Source organism: Pseudophryne corroboree, chromosome 4 (genome assembly GCF_028390025.1).
Source record: "Pseudophryne corroboree isolate aPseCor3 chromosome 4, aPseCor3.hap2, whole genome shotgun sequence".
In the NCBI taxonomy this organism is placed as follows: Eukaryota; Metazoa; Chordata; class Amphibia; order Anura; family Myobatrachidae; genus Pseudophryne; species Pseudophryne corroboree.
In genome coordinates, this window is record NC_086447.1 from 284,320,320 (window position 1) to 284,340,104 (window position 19,785).

A 19,785-nucleotide genomic window follows, 5' to 3' on the forward strand; every position below is an offset into this window, starting at 1 on the left:
GAAGCAGTCCACTGACCAGTAAATCCCTTCCTCTTGTAACCAAGCTCACGCAAACCACCCCACCAACTCCCTCAGTGTCAATTTCCTCCTTCCCCAGGAATGCCAATAGTCCTGCAGGCCATGTCACTGGCAATTCTGACGAGTCCTCTCCTGCCTGGGATTCCTCCGATGCATCCTTGCGTGTAACGCCTACTGCTGCTGGCGCTGCTGTTGTTGCTGCTGGGAGTCGATGGTCATCCCAGAGGGGAAGTCGTAAGCCCACTTGTACTACTTCCAGTAAGCAATTGACTGTCCAACAGTCCTTTGCGAGGAAGATGAAATATCACAGCAGTCATCCTGCTGCAAAGCGGATAACTGAGGCCTTGACAACTATGTTGGTGTTAGACGTGCGTCCGGTATCCGCCGTTAGTTCACAGGGAACTAGACAATTTATTGAGGCAGTGTGCCCCCGTTACCAAATACCATTTAGGTTCCACTTCTGTAGGCAGGCGATACCGAGAATGTACACGGACGTCAGAAAAAGACTCACCAGTGTCCTAAAAAATGCAGTTGTACCCAATGTCCACTTAACCACGGACATGTGGACAAGTGGAGCAGGGCAGGGTCAGGACTATATGACTGTGACAGCCCACTGGGTAGATGTATGGACTCCCGCCGCAAGAACAGCAGCGGCGGCACCAGTAGCAGCATCTCGCAAACGCCAACTCTTTCCTAGGCAGGCTACGCTTTGTATCACCGCTTTCCAGAATACGCACACAGCTAAAAACCTCTTACGGCAACTGAGGAAGATCATCGCAGAATGGCTTACCCCAATTGGACACTCCTGTGGATTTGTGGCATCGGACAACGCCAGCAATATTGTGTGTGCATTAAATATGGGCAAATTCCAGCACGTCCCATGTTTTGCACATACCTTGAATTTGGTGGTGCAGAATTTTTAAAAAAACGACAGGGGCGTGCAAGAGATGCTGTCGGTGGCCAGAAGAATTGCGGGACACTTTCGGCGTACAGGCACCACGTACAGAAGACTGGAGCACCACCAAAAACTACTGAACCTGCCCTGCCATCATCTGAAGCAAGAAGTGGTAACGAGGTGGAATTCAACCCTCTATATGCTTCAGAGGTTGGAGGAGCAGCAAAAGGCCATTCAAGCCTATACAATTGAGCACGATATAGGAGGTGGAATGCACCTGTCTCAAGCGCAGTGGAGAATGATTTCAACGTTGTGCAAGGTTCTGATGCCCTTTGAACTTGCCACACGTGAAGTCAGTTCAGACACTGCCAGCCTGAGTCAGGTCATTCCCCTCATCAGGCTTTTGCAGAAGAAGCTGGAGACATTGAAGGAGGAGCTAACACGGAGCGATTCCGCTAGGCATGTGGGACTTGTGGATGGAGCCCTTAATTCGCTTAACAAGGATTCACGGGTGGTCAATCTGTTGAAATCAGAGCACTACATTTTGGCCACCGTGCTCGATCCTAGATTTAAAACCTACCTTGGATCTCTCTTTCCGGCAGACACAAGTCTGCTGGGGTTGAAAGACCTGCTGGTGAGAAAATTGTCAAGTCAAGCGGAACGCGACCTGTCAACATCTCCTCCTTCACATTCTCCCGCAACTGGGGGTGCGAGGAAAAGGCTCAGAATTCCGAGCCCACCCGCTGGCGGTGATGCAGGGCAGTCTGGAGCGACTGCTGATGCTGACATCTGGTCCGGACTGAAGGACCTGACAACGATTACGGACATGTCGTCTACTGTCACTGCATATGATTCTCTCAACATTGAAAAAATGGTGGAGGATTATATGAGTGACCGCATCCAAGTAGGCACGTCACACAGTCCGTACTTATACTGGCAGGAAAAAGAGGCAATTTGGAGGCCCTTGCACAAACTGGCTTTATTCTACCTAAGTTGCCCTCCCACAAGTGTGTACTCCGAAAGAGTGTTTAGTGCCGCCGCTCACCTTGTCAGCAATCGGCGTACGAGGTTACATCCAGAAAATGTGGAGAAGATGATGTTCATTAAAATGAATTATAATCAATTCCTCCGCGGAGACATTGACCAGCAGCAATTGCCTCCACAAAGTACACAGGGAGCTGAGATGATGGATTCCAGTGGGGACGAATTGATAATCTGTGAGGAGGGGGATGTACACAGTGATATATCGGAGGATGATGATGAGGTGGACATCTTGCCTCTGTAGAGCCAGTTTGTGCAAGGAGAGATTAATTGCTTCTTTTTTGGGGGGGGTCCAAACCAACCCGTCATATCAGTCACAGTCGTGTGGCAGACCCTGTCACTGAAATGATGGGTTGGTTAAAGTGTGCATGTCCTGTTTATACAACATAAGGGTGGGTGGGAGGGCCCAAGGACAATTCCATCTTGCACCTCTTTTTTCTTTTCTTTTTCTTTGCGTCATGTGCTGTTTGGGGAGGGTTTTTTGGAAGGGCCATCCTGCGTGACACTGCAGTGCCACTCCTAGATGGGCCCGGTGTTTGTGTCGGCCACTAGGGTCGCTTATCTTACTCACACAGTCAGCTACCTCATTGCGCCTCTTTTTTTCTTTGCATCATGTGCTGTTTGGGGAGGGTTTTTTGGAAGGGCCATCCTGCGTGACACTGCAGTGCCACTCCTAGATGGGCCCGGTGTTTGTGTCGGCCACTAGGGTCGCTTATCTTACTCACACAGTCAGCTACCTCATTGCGCCTCTTTTTTTCTTTGCGTCATGTGCTGTTTGGGGAGGGTTTTTTGGAAGGGACATCCTGCGTGACACTGCAGTGCCACTCCTAGATGGGCCCGGTGTTTGTGTCGGCCACTAGGGTCGCTTATCTTACTCACACAGCGACCTCGGTGCAAATTTTAGGACTAAAAATAATATTGTGAGGTGTGAGGTATTCAGAATAGACTGAAAATGAGTGTAAATTATGGTTTTTGAGGTTAATAATACTTTGGGATCAAAATGACCCCCAAATTCTATGATTTAAGCTGTTTTTTAGGGTTTTTTGAAAAAAACACCCGAATCCAAAACACACCCGAATCCGACAAAAAAAATTCGGTGAGGTTTTGCCAAAACGCGGTCGAACCCAAAACACGGCCGCGGAACCGAACCCAAAACCAAAACACAAAACCCGAAAAATTTCCGGCGCTCATCTCTGCTAAATTGGAAGTTCTTCACTCAGGAATTTGCCTTTCTGTGTGAAAGGGGTAAAAGACTTTAAGGGCCTGTATAATGGTTGTATGGTAAGTAATACCAAAATATAAAAATATTACATGTGGGATAGAGACACAAATGGTGCTTTTTGTAAATACCATGATGGTCCCAATAACAAATACAAACACATAGCAGCCCCTTTGGTGTTTTGTGTGAAATGGTGACCAAATCATGAGGGAGGGACTTTACGCAATCCAAAATATTCATGATCTGATGCCAGAAAAATGATGTTTTTGCCTTGTTTTTGAATCCAAGTCTTGTAGGAAGACCCGAGCTGGGACTCAGATCTATTGGTAATGCGCAAGTTCAGGGGCTTTGTTTTCTTGGAAGCCGAACCCACTTATCTCTAATTATTATTATTATTACTATTATTATTTTTTTAATAATGTGCCAAAGGTGTAGGGGTACCAGCACAAACATATTACATTCAATGACATACTGTACAGTAACACAATAACTTCACACTTGGCCCTGCAGAAATCAGCTTGGTTCTTGAATAAAAGCTGTACCCGTTGTTGGAGAAACTGTATATGGTTATCATAATGGCGTATGACTATTTGCAATGAAAGTATTAGATGCCATAAATTAAGCAGGCATTGGCACAGCCATTACTGCCATCAGCATGCCAAAATGTTATGTGCTTCACCCTTTCCCCATTTGCTTTTGACACCATGGAGGAAATTTACTAATGATTGTGTTTGGGCAATTTTATGAGTTCTTTTAGAGATAAAGCTGTGATTTTGCGAATGGTGAATGTACTAAGGATCAATTCACATGAGAATCACATGCCAAACTCGACGTTGCAGACCAAATCATGGCAAATCACCATCTGAACAAACATTGTCAAAATAACCTTGGTACCAATGTAGATCGTGAATTTACGAAGAATATTTTTTTCTGAAATTGTTTAAAATCTCACCATAATCACACCTCAATGCACCAAATCAATGAACCTCCTTTTACCAAGCATGTGAAAACCATTTGAATGAGGACAAAAATCACAAAAATTATACCAAATCAATTTTCCCTTCTTTTAAGGTGTGTTATGTTTAAAATTAACTAATTGCAATAGAACAGATTTACACTATAACTGAAAAGCAAATAATGTTACTTACTTTTCATTAAAGTGGTGTTTTTAAAGGAATAAAAAAAAGCCTGAAATAGACCACAATCACAAATGCTAATAACTGTGTTTATTTTTTTTCTCAGCATAGAAATATAAAAATGACAAAATAATTTACTTTCACCATATCAATAGAAAAAGAACGTCTACTTTCCAGCTTACAGATATTTATAGAAACAGTAATTTGTGTTCCCCATACAAAAAAACCCAAAAACTTATTTTTTTTCAGCATACATACAAACATTTCCAAAACAGTTATTTGTTTTTAGCAAACTTTTGTAGCATAGAAAAAAATACTGTAAACCATGCAAATACAACTGGAAAACATATACAGTATTGTAATGTTACTGACATTGTGAACATCTACTTTTAGGTGGCCAGATAGAGAAAGAAGAAAAGTGGGAAGGACGAGCAGCATCACCCCTAGCGTGGGCACCACATCTGGGTAGTGTTGGTGCAGATGAGGGGTTTACACTGTTACTGCTGCTTGTTGATGTCTCATGGAGGCAACTTTCAGTTTTCAGCACAGATATCATGTTCTGGTTGATATCCCTAAGGACATTGTTTTGAGTTTGGATCATTAATAATAATAATAATAATAATAATAATAATAATCATGAAAGCTGAAGTTAACATTTCTTTGTGCCTCTAACAGTAGCAGAAACAGTGGTTTCATTCCAGATTCTCATCATTTAGCTACATTTTCAGTTACATTTACATATACACCTGTATTGAAATTACTCACATTCTCATTTAACAACTACTATACAACAAACTACTGTGCAGAAAGGCTGCTGTCACGCTTTCGCAAATGCCTTGTAATTTGTGCCAAGTGTTTCATTTGTGTATCCATTATTGCCCCATGACGGTCATGGAATGCTGCCATGGAGGAGAGTAAGACAGAGGAAGCATCAGTACTGGAATTTGTTGGTGGCTCTTGTAAGTCTGGGCTGGATGGCCTTGGTGTTTGCAGGCTGTTGTGATGTGACTAGAAATATGTATAATGTGAAGTGGAGGTTGGACTGGAGACACCCCCAAATGTTTAGCTGGGACATGTAAGAACTATATCACTAGGTGGTGTCTTTGTTCCCCATTGTGCCCGCATATGGGAGACTGTTAAAACTATTTGTGAAGTCCCTTAGCTGTTACTTGGAGTGGACTTCTCCAGTTAGGAGATATTTCACCAATATCTCCAGATTTTTTGCACTTTATTCTGCTTGCACTTTGTTTTTATGGACTTTTTGCTATATGTAATGCTGCTAATGTTTCTGTGTCCTATTTGATGGTTGTTTTAGTCAATAAAATTAATATGTATTTCCGTATCTCCACTCATGTTGCACTTTATAGCCATAATACCTGGTAATACAGTGGACATTAGGTTCTTTGAGGACACATTGGATTGTTCTTAAGTCCAAAAATGGAGGTGGAAGCCAGTCTTTAAAAAACACCCAGAGATGACACCGCTGTAGTAACGAGGTGCACACACATCTGGCAGCCATTTTCCCTGGAGCTGGGAAACACCACCACAGACTGCAGCCATTGACAACCAGATTGCTGACACTGCTGTTTCCTGACGCCTGTGCTACAGGGGATATCCTGGTGAATCCCTGCTGCGGAGAGATCTGAAGGCGGCCACCATGACCAGAGGTGAGGAGAGACCATAAAGTGGCCCCTGTTTATGACTCTAAGCACCCCTCCTCTTTGCCCGCACAGCTCCTCTGTGACCTGGTCCTGCACCACCAAGAGAGCCACCACTAGTCTCCAGTCCTGTGCTCCTGGTTGTGTGTGCGGGAGCCTACAAACGATGCTGCCCTGCAGCAGTGCCAGATACACATGATATGCCCTGCAGCAGTGCCAGATACACATGATATGCTCCCAGCATTACCAGATACACATGATATGCCCCCCAGGTACACATGTCCCCACAGTGCCAGATACATATATGCCCCACAGTGCCAGATACATATATGCCACACACAGTGCCAAATACATATATGCCCCACACAGTGCCAGATATGCCCCCAGTGCCAGATACACATGTCCCCATAGTGCCAGATATGCCCCCAGTGCCAGATACACATGTCCCCATAGTGCCAGATATGTCCCCAGTGCTAGATACACATGCCCCCCAGTGCCAGATATGCCCCCAGTGCCAGATACATATCTCCCCAGTGCCAGATACACATGTCCCCCAGTGCCAGATATGCCTCCAATGCCAGATACACATGTCCCCCGCAGTGCCAGATATGCCCCCAGTGCCAGATACACATGTCCCTCCAGTGCCAGATATGCCCCCAATGCCAGATACATATGTCCCCATAGTGCCATATTTGCCACCAGGGCCAGATATGTACCAAGTACCAGATACACATGTCCCCCCAGTGCCAGATATGCCCCCAAATGCCCCCAATGCCAGATACACATGTCCCCCAGTGCCAGAAATGTCCCCAGTGCCAGTTATGCCCCCAATGCCAGATACACATGTCCCCATAGTGCCAGATATGCCCCTAGTGCCAGATACACATGTCCCCAAAGTGCCAGGTATGCCTCCAATGCCAGATACACATGTCCCCCCAGTGCCAGATATGCCCCAGTGCCAGATATATCCCCATTGCCAGATACACATGTTCCCTCAGTGCCAGCTATGCCCCCAATGCCAGATACACATGTCCCCATAGTGCCAGATATGTTCCCAGTGCCAGATATGTCCCCAGTGCTAGATATGCCCCCAATGCCAGATACACATGTCCCCCCAGTGCCAGATATGCCCCCAGTGCTAGATATGCCCCAATGCCAGATACACATGTGCCCAGTGCCAGATATGCCCCCAGTGCCAGATATGTCCCCAGTGCCCGATACACATGTCCCTCCAGTGCCAGGTATGCCCCGAATGCCAGATACACATGTCCCTCCAGTGCCAGATATGTCCCCAGTGCCATATATGCCCCCAATGCCAGATACACATGTCCCCAGTGCCAGATATGCCCCCAGTGCCAGATATGTCCCCAGTGCACGATACACATGTCCCTCCACTGCCAGGTATGCCCCCAATGCCAGATACACATGTCCCCCCAGTGCCAGATATGTCCCCAGTGCCAGATATGCCCCCAATGCCAGATACACATGTCCCCATAGTGCCAGATATGTCCCCAGTGCCAGATACACATGTCCCCCCCAGTGCCAGATACACATGTCCCCATAGAGCCAGATACCCCCCCCCCCAGTGCCAGATATTTCCCCAGTGCCAGATACTCCCTACACGGTGACAGGTATGCAAATCCCCCCCCCCCCCAATCCCCTCCTCCCCATGCTGCTCACTGAAGTGCAGGGAGACTGAGACTGCTTCTGCTCTTTCGTTGAGGGTGGGAAGGAGAGCACAGCCCCGCAGCAGTGCCAGATACACATGATATGCCCTGCAGCAGTGCCAGATACAATTATATGCTCCCAGCATTGCCAGATACACATGATATGCCCCCCAGATACACATGTCCCCACAGTGCCAGATACATATATGCCCCACAGTGTCAGATACATATATGCCACACACAGTGCCGAATACATATATGTCCCACACAGTGTTAGATACATATATGCCCCACACAGTGCCAGATATGCCCCCAGTGCCAGATACACATGTCCCCATAGTGCCAGATATGCCCCCAGTGCTAGATACACATGTCCCCATAGTGCCAGATATATCCCCAGTGCTAGATACACATGCCCCCAGTGCCAGATATGCCCTCTATGTCAGATACACATGTCCCCATAGTGCCAGATATGCCCCCAGTGCCAGATACATATGTCCCTAGTGCCAGATACACATGTCCCCCAGTGCAAAATATGCCCCCAATGCCAGATACACATGTCCCCTACAGTGCCAGATATGCCCCCAATGCCAGATACACATCCCCATAGTGCCATATTTGCCACCAGTGCCAGATATGTACCCAGTACCAGATACACATGTCCCCCCAGTTCCAGATATGCCCCCATATGCCCCAATGCCAGATACACATGTCCCCCCAGTGCCAGAAATGTCCCCAGTGCCAGATATGCCCCCAATGCCAGATATACATGTCCCCATAGTGCCAGATATGCCCCTAGTGCCAGATACACATGTCCCCAAAGTGCCAGGTATGCCTCCAATGCCAGATACACATGACCCCCCAGTGCCAGATATGCCCCAGTGCCAGTTATATCCCCATTGTCAGATATACATGTCCCCTCAGTGCCAGCTATGCCCCCAATGCCAGATACACATGTCCCCATAGTGCCAGATATGTTCCCAGTGCCAGATATGTCCCCAATGCTAGATACACTTGTCCCCCCAGTGCCAGATATAGGCTGCTTCTGCTCTTTCGTTGAGGGTGAGGAGGAGAGCACAGCGTGCATCTCTCCTGCCCCTCAGTCTCCGACGGCCACGGCGGTGTGTAGCTACAACCTAGGCGCTGGTCTGCAAGCCAATCAAAGCTCATGGTCTGGCAGCCAAACAGGAGCCTCAGCTGTTGGACCGTGGGTTCTGATTGGCTCATGGGGCGGCGCCGGTTAGCGGGTAGGGGGTAAGGGCTGTGTTGCAGTGTACGTCTCTGCTAGGAGATGGACACTGCTGCTGCTGTAGGGATGGCTCCAGGTTCCAATATGGCAGCAAGAGCTAGCGGTGCCCATAGAGTGTGGCACCCTGTTCGGCCGCTCTATTGGAATGTGCCTGGAGCCGGCCCTCTCTCTGCTGCACTCTGCATGGTGAAGGGGTGGGTATATGCACATGGGGATGTGAGGGGGTAACCACCAGAGAGTAAATTTGGAGCACTCGGTGTGGAAGTGATAAAGTTAAATATTTAAATTATTCTGAGGGAGGAGGGCAAATATAATAAAACAAATACCCTGGTCATAGCGTATTGGGTTGGGGATACAGAAAAGGGGTCTTCTTTTTAATAGGGGGATGGTTTATACTACTAAGGGGATATGAGAGGGTACTATTATTAGAATTTATGACCACTGGGGTAACTATTGCCAATGTGGGATGGGAAGTTATTTTATAATGGTGGCCTATGGGCATTGGGGGTTGCAATACACCACCTAGATTTTTCTTAAAATAAAATATGTTTATATTTTATTAAAACTATTTTTTTAAAACTTTTCTACGAAATAACAAAATGACAATTTCGGAGCTGTTTTGTGGGGAAAAAAGTCGTCAGTTGAGAGGTTAAAAAAATTAAGTATGAGTAAATTGCAAACCAACAATGTATTTTTTCAGTCACTAAAGCACAATCCTTCAAATTTATTTTCCTTGGCTACAATCTCATCCAGGCTTGGGGGTGGCTGGGACACTTTTCTCTTCCCACCAACACTTTTGCCTGTGATGTCATATTGAGAGACAAAAAATGAATTAAGCAAAAAATTAATCTTTTACAATTCCCCAAAAAAGGACTGGCAACACGTGCATGGACATTTGTAGAAATCAACAACAGGGATTTAATATACTGTATAGTACACTGGCCTATCCATCAGCAGAGAAGACAAGCAACTTAGTGTAAGCCTATTGTTTTCCCTTTTGCATATGGAAACGAAGATGTAATATATTTAGTGATAGCACAAACAAATAAAGCTGGCTTTTTTTTGTCACTAACAAAGTTTATCTTTTGTGTTTTTTCTGAACCAGATAGTATATGGGCAACAAAATAATAACAGTTCTGTGGGCACATATATTTTCTAAATATGATGAATTCATATTTCCAGGTCTGCGCAAAACACAGGCCATGGGGATCATTCCGAGTTGATCGCACGTAGCAACTTTTTGCTGCCCGTGCGATCAACCTGACGCCGCCTATGTTTTTTTTTTTTGCATAGCAAGGCTGCGAACGCTGATGCAGCCATGCTATGTAAAAACATTTTGTGCAGTTTCTGAGTAGCTTTCAACTTACTCACCCACTGTGATGTCTTCAGCCTGTCTGGTCCCGGAATTGACGTCAGACACCCAACCCTGCAAACGCCTGCATTGGACTCACCACTTCCAGAAAACGGTAAGTTGACGCCCAAGAACGCCTTCCTCCAGTCAATCTTCTTGCGTTCATGGTAGCGATTGCTTTCTTCATTCTTCTTGTCGTTGCCCAGCGATGGCCATCGCTGGGCAACGACAGCCATCGCTGGGCAACGACGTGCCTGCGCATTGCGGCTGCCACACATGCACAGAATCGACCCATTTACATGGCTGCGTAAAACAGCAGCGTGCGAACGGGTCGGAATGACCCCCATTGTTTGTGAATTACTATGCAGATTTGAATAGAAGTTAAATTTTAAAAAACCATAACATTACACATGGGTCTTTTTTTATTTTACTTGCGTCAGTGTGTATTTGCGGCACATTTGTTGCAATTAATGTGTGTGCTGTGTATGGATGCACTTTGGGCCTAATTCAGACCTGATTGGTGCTGTGCTAAGATAGCCAATGGCTATCTTAGCACTGCGATCGCCTCTGCCTGATTGACAGGCAGAGGTGGTCGCAGGGCGGGAGGGGGCTGGCAGTCGGTCATTTAGGGGGCACAGTCTGGACCATTGGGGGGTGGGCCGCAAGGCTGCGTGACAACACACGCAGCCGCTGTGACCTGGGCAGCGGCAAGTTGCTCCCTCCCAGCGTGCAGGAGCTGCGCTGGCTGGGAACTACTCCTACAGTACAAAAGCATCACTGCTGTGCAATGCTTTTGTACTTGTGTGACGGGGTAGGGCCTGACATGCGGGGCAGGCTAGCCCTGTGCTGGGCATCCCCCTGCATGTCAGGGAAGTTGATTGTAGATGTGCTAAATTTAGCACATATACGATTAGGTCTGACTCACCCCCACTGTGCATAGCATCACATGGTGTGCACATTCCTGTGAACATGCCACATGTGACTAATAGAACCCGTGATGCATTCGCACATGGGTGTATAGCTGAGAGGGAGCATACTGTATACAGTACTGGGCAAAAGTATTAGGCAGTTGTGGAAAAATTATAAAAAGTAAGAATGCTTTCAAAAATAGAAAAGTTTATAGTTTATTTTTATGAATTAATAAAATGCTAAGTGAGTCAACAGAAGAGAAATCTAAATCAAATCAATATTTGGTGTGGCATTTGGTTTGCCTTCAAAATAGCATTAATTCTTCTAGGTACACTTGCACACAGTTTTTGAAGGAACACGACAGGGAGGTTGTTCCAAACATCTTGCTAAAACCTTCTGTCTCTTCAAGTAATCCCAGACAGACTCGATTATGTTGAGATCTGGGCTCCGTGGGTGCTATGTCATCACTTCCAGGACTCCTTGTTTTTCTTTATGATTAACATAGTTCTGAATGACATTGGCTGTATGTTTGGGGGAGTTGTCCTGCTACAAAATATATTTGGAGCCAATGAGATGCCTTCCTGATAGTATTACATGATGGATATGTACCTGCCTGTATTTCTCATTGTCATTCAGAATTACCTGTGGTTAGTTCACCAAGATGTTTGGAACACCCTCCCTGCCAAGTTCCTTCAAAAACTGTGTGCAAGTGTACCTACTGTAGAACAATTGATGCTGTTTTGAAGTCAAAGTGTTGTCACACCAAATATTGATTTGATTTAGATTTTTTTTCCATTAATTCACTTTGCATTTTGTTAATTGATACAAATAAATTACTACCTCATCTATTTTAGAAAGCATTAACTATGTAGCAGTTTTCCCACACCTGCCTAAAACCTGTGCACAGTACTATGTGTATGTCACACACATTAACCTAACATGACAAAGGTTATCATTGGAATATAACTCACCCTGTCTGGGTGGGGCATCTGTGTCCTGCACAGAGAGTGCCTGAACCACTTCTGGTGCTCTGCATATTCTAGCCACTTCAGCTGGATGAAGGAGCCAGTATCACACTGCCTCTGGTGTCAGGGCTCTGTGGCCCTTCGGCGTCTGACCCGATGTTTAAAGTCGGTGAAGCATTTCTTTCACACCTCAACATTGCACTTCAGAGGCCCCAAGCAGTTGACCTCATCCAGAATTTTTTGCCACATAATCGACTTCTTAAAGTTACTTGTCCTGGAGAAGTAGTGCCCAAACAGGTGTTAGAAATGCTTCATGACACCATTAACAAAGGCCACATTTTCTTTATAAGTAAACTGCACATTAAGGACACTTTTTGATTGCAGAACCATCATCATCCTCCTCCCACTCTGACTCCACCAAAAGCTGCTGAACGGGAACCTCTTTTACATCAGACTTCATGTACCCAGCCCTCCTGTTACCTCTCTCCTCTGCCATCAGTACAAAAGCTACTTAACAGTGAGAAATAAAAGAAAATAACAAACCCATCAAACACCATGTCACCATTAAACACTTGACACACAAACAGGCCACAAACAGTCACAAAAATGGCAATACAAAACTAAAAAATGACACAGGACAAAAAAAGACAACCTTTAAACCTAACAAGACTACAGAAATAGACAGTCCCAGGAAACAATCGTAAATTCTAAGACCAAACTCTACTCTTCAACCATTGTGCAAACTCCTTCACCACACTGCACCACAAACACCACCAATGCATGTGTTTTTTGTGATTTGGGGGCATTTTTATAACAACATGGTGATGCCACTGCGGCATGAGGTAATTCTAACCAATCTAAACATGTTTGCGATTTTCACCAATAATCTGTGATTTCCTTTGCAATTTCAGGTGCAACACAGCGGGTATGTGGTAGTTGGGTCGACCCAACTTAGGTCGACAGTCATTAGGTCAACCACATTAGGTTGACAGGGACACTAGGTCGACATGTTCATTAGGTCGACATGTGCTAGGTCAACATTAGTTTTTTTTTTTTTTTGTGTTGTTGTCTTTGTAAAGTGATGGGGAACCCCAATTAGTGCATGCTACGGGCAAGGTTACCGTTCCCAATTGTAGTCCACGTGGATCGTAAAGTATGAAAAAGTCCAAAAGAAGATTTAAAAAAAAAATGCATGTCGACCTTATTTGACCTGTCAACCTAGCACATGTCAACCTAATGTCCATGTCGACCTAGTGTCCCTGTCGACCCAATGCATGTCAACCTTTAGTGGTCGACCTAATGACTGTCAACCTAAGTGGTGTCGACCTAACGACCGTATCCCAACACAGCACCTCTAAGGCTTTGATTTAATAAAAAGATTATGGGCCTAAATCAGACCTGATCGCAGCAGCAAATTTGTTGTCTCATTCGGCAAAACCATGTGCATTGCAGGTGGTGCAAATAAAACATGTGCAGAGAGAGTTAGATTTGGGTGGTGAGTGTTTAAACTGAAACCTAAATAGCAGTGTAAAAATAAAGCAGCCTGTATTTACCCTGCACAGAAACAAAATAACCCACCCAAATCTAACTCTCTCTGCACATGTTATCTCTGCCTCACCTGCAGTGCACATGGTTTTGCCCATTAGAGAACAATTCTGCTGCTGCGATCAGGTCTGAATTAGGCCCTTAGACCAGCTGTATCAGATATCCTCAGTTATAGAGAAAGACCACCAGCACAAAAGGTTGCTGATAATTGGTGAGTAGGTCCAACTTACTTTAAAAAAAAGTAATATTTTTCAGAAGGGGGGATTAGCAACAAGTATTTACAAAATGTTAAATTACCATAATCCCTTGCCATGTTTTCTACCACTGTTTGAAATAATTTGCAACTGTAGCTCTGGTATTTTGCATTGCCTTCCTCAGCATACTGTAAGTGTTGGGCAACAAGTAGGCTCTTAGTTTTATATAGGGGTTTATATAAAAACATGCAGCTTTTGCAATCCATCACTTCTCAATGAGTTGGAGCTGAAGATTTAAAATAAAAATATACCCTGACGCCTGTGTTTTGGATTTGGTTCTAATTTCTCATTGTGTTTTGTTTTTGTTTTTTCAAAAACCACCCTGACTTGTTTGGTTTTGTTCTGTGTTGTTTTTTTTAAACAAATTGATAAAAACAGCTAAAATAATGTGATTTGGGCCTGTTTTTGATACTGCAGAGTCATTAACATCAATTTCATTGACTTCCAGTCATTCCACTACATTTGACCACCTCACAACTCACAATATTTTATAGTAATATAGGCCAAAGGCTGACTGGCTAAATGAGGCAACAGAACAGCTGCACACACATGGCATGTACTTTAAGAATATAGCACATGTATGAAACAATGCAGCACAACCCTGGCAGACAGGATGTCAGTTTAATAAACTATACAACCCCATAGAAAGAATGCTTTCAGAAGAAGAGGCCCAGGTCAGTATAGGTAATTGGAAGGGGAATATGTAATGGAAGGCAGGTAAAACATTGATTGATTGATTGATTGATTGAAAAAAATAATTCATGTAATTATTATAGAAAATTAACTAAAATAAAATCACAACTTTCTGTTTTGCAGCCACTGAAAAAAATAAAAATCCATAAAAGAGTAAAATGTTAATGCCAAGAATTCCTGACAAGGGTTTACACTTATTAATTTATTCATTTCATTGACTAATTTAGACTAAAAGTACAATCTGTTTTGCAGTCACTGAGAAAAGAACATAAAATAGTATAATATTAATTGCCAAGGATTCCTGACAAGGGTTGAAATATATTCATTTAATTGATTCATTTTGAATACAATAAAATTACAATCTGTTTTGTAGCCACTGAGAAACAAACATAAGAGTATAATATTAATAGCCAAGGATTCCTGACAAGGGTTGAAATTGATTAATTTTGTTATGGATTCATTTAATTGATTAATTTAGAATAAAATAACATCACAATCAATGAATTGAACATTATTTTTTAAATGGCTTTACAGCCACTGAGAAAAGGCCCCTTAAAATGTACAATATTAAAACCAAGGATTCCTGACAAGGATTGAAACTGATTAGGTTATTGCTAAATGTAATTGAACAGTTTAGAATAAAATAAAATCAGAATCTGTTTTGCAGCAACTGAGAAAAAGCCACACATAGTACAATGTTAATAGCTAATGATGCCTAAGAAGAGTTGAAACTGATTAATTTATTAATAATTTAATTGATTAATTTAGAAGAAAATACAATCACAATCTGTGAACCAACTGAACATTATTTTTTAGCAGTGCCTTAACAACACACACATTTTTTTAAAACTGCAGTAACAGTGGCACCTACTGAATGTTATTTTCTAAGAACAGTGTCTGAACATGTCGCAAGACTTATTATTTTTACACTGCATTACACAGCACTATTAGTAAAGGTAGCAGCTACTGAACTTTTCTTTTAACAGTGCCTGAACCTGTCCAATACACACACACATATACTGTATAGTACATCCGGAAAGTATTCACAGTGCTTCCCTTTTTCCATATTTTGTTATGTTACAGCTAGAGATGAGCGGGTTCGGTTCCTCGAGATCTGAACCCCCCCGAACTTCACCCATTTTACACGGTTCCGAGGCAGCCTTGGATCTTCACGCCTTGCTCGGCTAACCAGAACGAGCCCGAACATCATCATCCCGCTGTCGTATTCTCGTGAGATTCGTATTCTATATAAGGAGCCGCGCGTCGCCGCCATTTTCACTCGTGCATTGGAGATTGAACGGAGAGGACGTGGCAGCATTCTCTCCCTGAAAAGCTCCGTAATCTGTGCTCAGTGTGCTGCAAATATCTGTGCTCAGTGTTCTGCAAATAATCTGTGCTCGGTGTGCTAAAAATATCTACGTTATCTGCCTGAAAACGCTCCATATCTGTGCTCAGTGTGCTGCAAATATCTGATCAGTGTGCTGCATTGTGGGGACTGGGGACCACCACTATATAATAATTATAGTAGTACAGTACAGTAGGCCATTGCTCTATCTTGCAGCTCTGTGTCACTGCACGTATCCATTCCATATCTGTGCGGCATTTTTGTGAGCAGTATATATAGTATTACAGTGCAGCATTTTGGTGACCCAACAGTATATAGTTGTGTACAGTAGGCCATTGCTGTATCTTGCAGCTCTTTGTCACTGAGTGCATGTATCCATTCCATATCTGTGCGGCATTTTTGTGAGCAGTATATATAGTATTGCAGTGCAGCATTTTGGTGACCCAACAGTATATAGTTGTGTACAGTAGGCCATTGCTGTATCTTGCAGCTCTGTGTCACTGAGTGCACGTATCCATTCCATAACTGTGCTGCATTTTTGTGAGCAGTATATATAGCATTACAGGGCAGCATTTTGGTGACCCAACAGTATACATATATAGTACAGTACAGTAGGCCATTGCTATTGATATACTACTGGCATATAATTCAACACATTAAAAAATGGAGAACAAAAATGTGGAGGGTAAAATAGGGAAAGATCAAGATCCACTTCCACCTCTTGCTGAAGCTGCTGCCACTAGTCATGGCCGAGTCCATGAAATGCCATCAACGTTGTTTGCCAAGGCCGATGCCCAATGTCATAGTAGAGAGCATGTAAAATCCAAAAAAACAAAAGTTCAGTAAAATGACCCAAAAATCTAAATTAAAAGCGTCTGAGGAGAAGCGTAAACTTGCCAATATGCCATTTATGACACGTAGTGGCAAGGAACGGCTGAAACCCTGGCCTATGTTCATTGCTAGTGGTTCAGCTTCACATGAGGATGGAAGCACTCATCCTCCCGCTAGAAAAATGAAAAGACTTAAGCTGGCAAAAGCACAGCAAAGAACTGTGCGTTCTTCTAAATCACAAATCCCCAAGGAGAGTCAAATTGTGTCGGTTGCTATGCCTGACCTTCCCAACACTGGACGGGAAGAGGTGGCACCATCCACCATTTGTTTGAGGTACTGTGTCCCCGGTACCAAATACCAAATACCTTCTAGGTTCCATTTCTCTAGGCAGGCGATACCGAGAATGTACACAGACGTCAGAAAAAGAGTCACCAGTGTCCTAAAAAATGCAGTTGTACCCAATGTCCACTTAACCACGGACATGTGGACAAGTGGAGCAGGGCAGACTCAGAAATATATGACTGTGACAGCCCACTGGGTAGATGTATTGCCTCCCGCAACAAGAACAGCAGTGGCGGCACCAGTAGCAGCTTCTCGCAAATGCCAAATCGTTCCTAGGCAGGCTACGCTTTGTATCACCGCTTTTCATAAGAGGCACACAGCTGACAACCTCTTACGGAAACTGAGGAACATCATCGCAGAATGGCTTACCCCAATTGGACTTTCCTGGGGATTTGTGACATCGGACAACGCCACCAATATTGTGCGTGCATTACATGTAGGCAAATTCCAACACGTCCCATGTTTTGCACATACATTGAATTTGGTGGTGCAGATTTTTTTTAAAAAACGACAGGGGCGTGCAAGAGATGCTGTCGCTGGCTCGAAGAATTGCGTGCCACTTTCAGCATTCAGCCACCGCGTGCCGAAGACTGGAGCACCAGCAAACATTCCTGAACCTGCCCCGCCATCAGCTGAAGCAAGAGGTGGTAACGAGGTGAAATTCAACCCTCTATATGCTTCAGAGGATGGAGGAGCAGCAAAAGGCCATTCAAGCCTATACATCTACCTATGATATAGGCAAAGGAGGGGGAATGCACCTGACTCAAGTGCAGTGGAGAATGATTTCAACGTAGTGCAATGTTCTGCAACCCTTTGAACTTGCCACACGTGAAGTCAGTTCAGACACTGCCAGCCTGAGTCAGGTCATTTCCCTCATCAGGCTTTTGCAGAAGAAGCTGGAGATATTGAAGGAGGAGCTAAAATGGAGCGATTCCGCTAGGCATGTGGGACTTGTGGATGGAGCCCTTAATTCGCTTAACCAGGATTCACGGGTGGTCAATCTGTTGAAATCGGAGCACTACATTTTGGCCACCGTGCTCGATCCTTGGTTTAAAGCCTACGTTGTATCTCTCTTTCCGGCAGACACAAGTCTGCAGATGTTCAAAGACCTGCTGGTGAGACACTTGTCAACTCAAGTGGAACGTGACCAGTCAACAGCTCCTCCTTCACATTCTCTCGCAACTGGGACTGCGAGCAAAAGGCTATGAATTCCGAGCCCACCCGCTGGCGGTGATGCAGGGCAGTCTGGAGCGACTGCTGATGCTGGCATCTAGTCCGGACTGAAGGACCTGCCAACGATTAATGACATGTCGTCTACTGTCACTGCATATGATTCTGTCACCATTGAAAGAATGGTGGAGGATTATATGAGTGACCGCATCCAAGTAGGCACGTCAGACAGTCCGTACGTATACTGGCAGGAAAAAGAGGCAATTTGGAGGCCCTTGCACAAACTGGCTTTATTTTACCTAAGTTTCCCCCCCTCCAGTGTGTACTCAGAAAGAGTGTTTAGTGCAGCCGGTCACCTTGTCAGCGATTGGCATAGGAGGTTACTTTCAGAAAATGAGGAGATGATGTTCATCAAAATGAATTATAATCAATTCATCCATGGAGACAGTCACCATCAATTGCCTCCAGAAAGTACACAGGGACCTGAGATGGTGGATTCCAGTGGGGACGAATTAATACTCTGTGAGGAGGGGGATGTACACAGTGAAAAGGGTGAGGAATTGGACAATGAGGAGGAGGTGGACATCTTGCCTCTGTAGAGCCAGTTAGTGCATGGAGAGATTGATTGCTTCTGTTTTGGTGGGGGCCCAAACCAACCAGTCATTTCAGCCACAGTCATGTGGCAGACCCTGTCACTGAAATTATGGGTTTGTTAAAGTGTGCATGTCCTGTTTTTTTACAACATAAGGGCGGGTGGGAGGGCCCAAGGACAATTCCATTTTGCACCTCTTTTTTTTTCTTTAATTTATCTTTGCATCATGTGATGTTTGGGGCCTATTTTTTTAAGTGCCATTCTGTCTGACACTGCAGTGCCACTCCTAGATGGGCCAGGTGTTTGTGCCGGCCACTTGGGTCGCTTAGCTTAGTCATCCAGCAACCTCGGTGCAAATTTTAGGACTAAAAATAATATTGTGAGGTGTTCAGAATAGACTGGAAATGAGTGGAAATTATGGTTATTAAGGTTAATAATACTATGGGATCAAAATGATCCCCAAATTCAATGATTTAAGCTATTTTTGAGGGTTTTTTGAAAAAAGAACACCCGAATCCAAAACACACCCGAATCCGACAAAAAATGTTCAGGGAGATTTTGCCAAAACGCATCCGAATCCAAAACCAAAACCCGAAAAATGTCCGGTGCACATCTCTAGTTACAGCCTTATTCCAAAATTGAATAAATTAATTTTCCCCCTCAAAATTCTTCACACAATACCCCATTATAACAATGTGAAAAAAAGATTTTTATTTTTTTTATTTTTACAAATTTATTAAAAATAAAAAACTAACAAATCACATGTACATAAGTATTCACAGCCCTTGCCATGAAGCTCAAAATTTACCTCAGGTGCATCCTGCTTCCACTGATCATCCATGAGATGTTCCTACAGCTTAATTGGATTCCAGATGTGGTAAATTCAGTTAATTGCACATGATTTG

At 44.1% G+C, this 19,785-nt stretch overlaps 1 long non-coding RNA gene across 1 annotated transcript; it reads left to right on the forward strand.

The window, feature by feature from the left end:
- The first annotated feature begins 3,149 nt into the window (after positions 1-3,149).
- Positions 3,150-5,970, forward strand: LOC134911348 (uncharacterized). The gene is made up of 3 exons (XR_010176499.1): positions 3,150-3,235; positions 4,703-4,774; positions 5,677-5,970. It is a non-coding gene; the product is annotated as an uncharacterized LOC134911348 (long non-coding RNA).
- Positions 5,971-19,785: the final 13,815 nt, after the last annotated feature.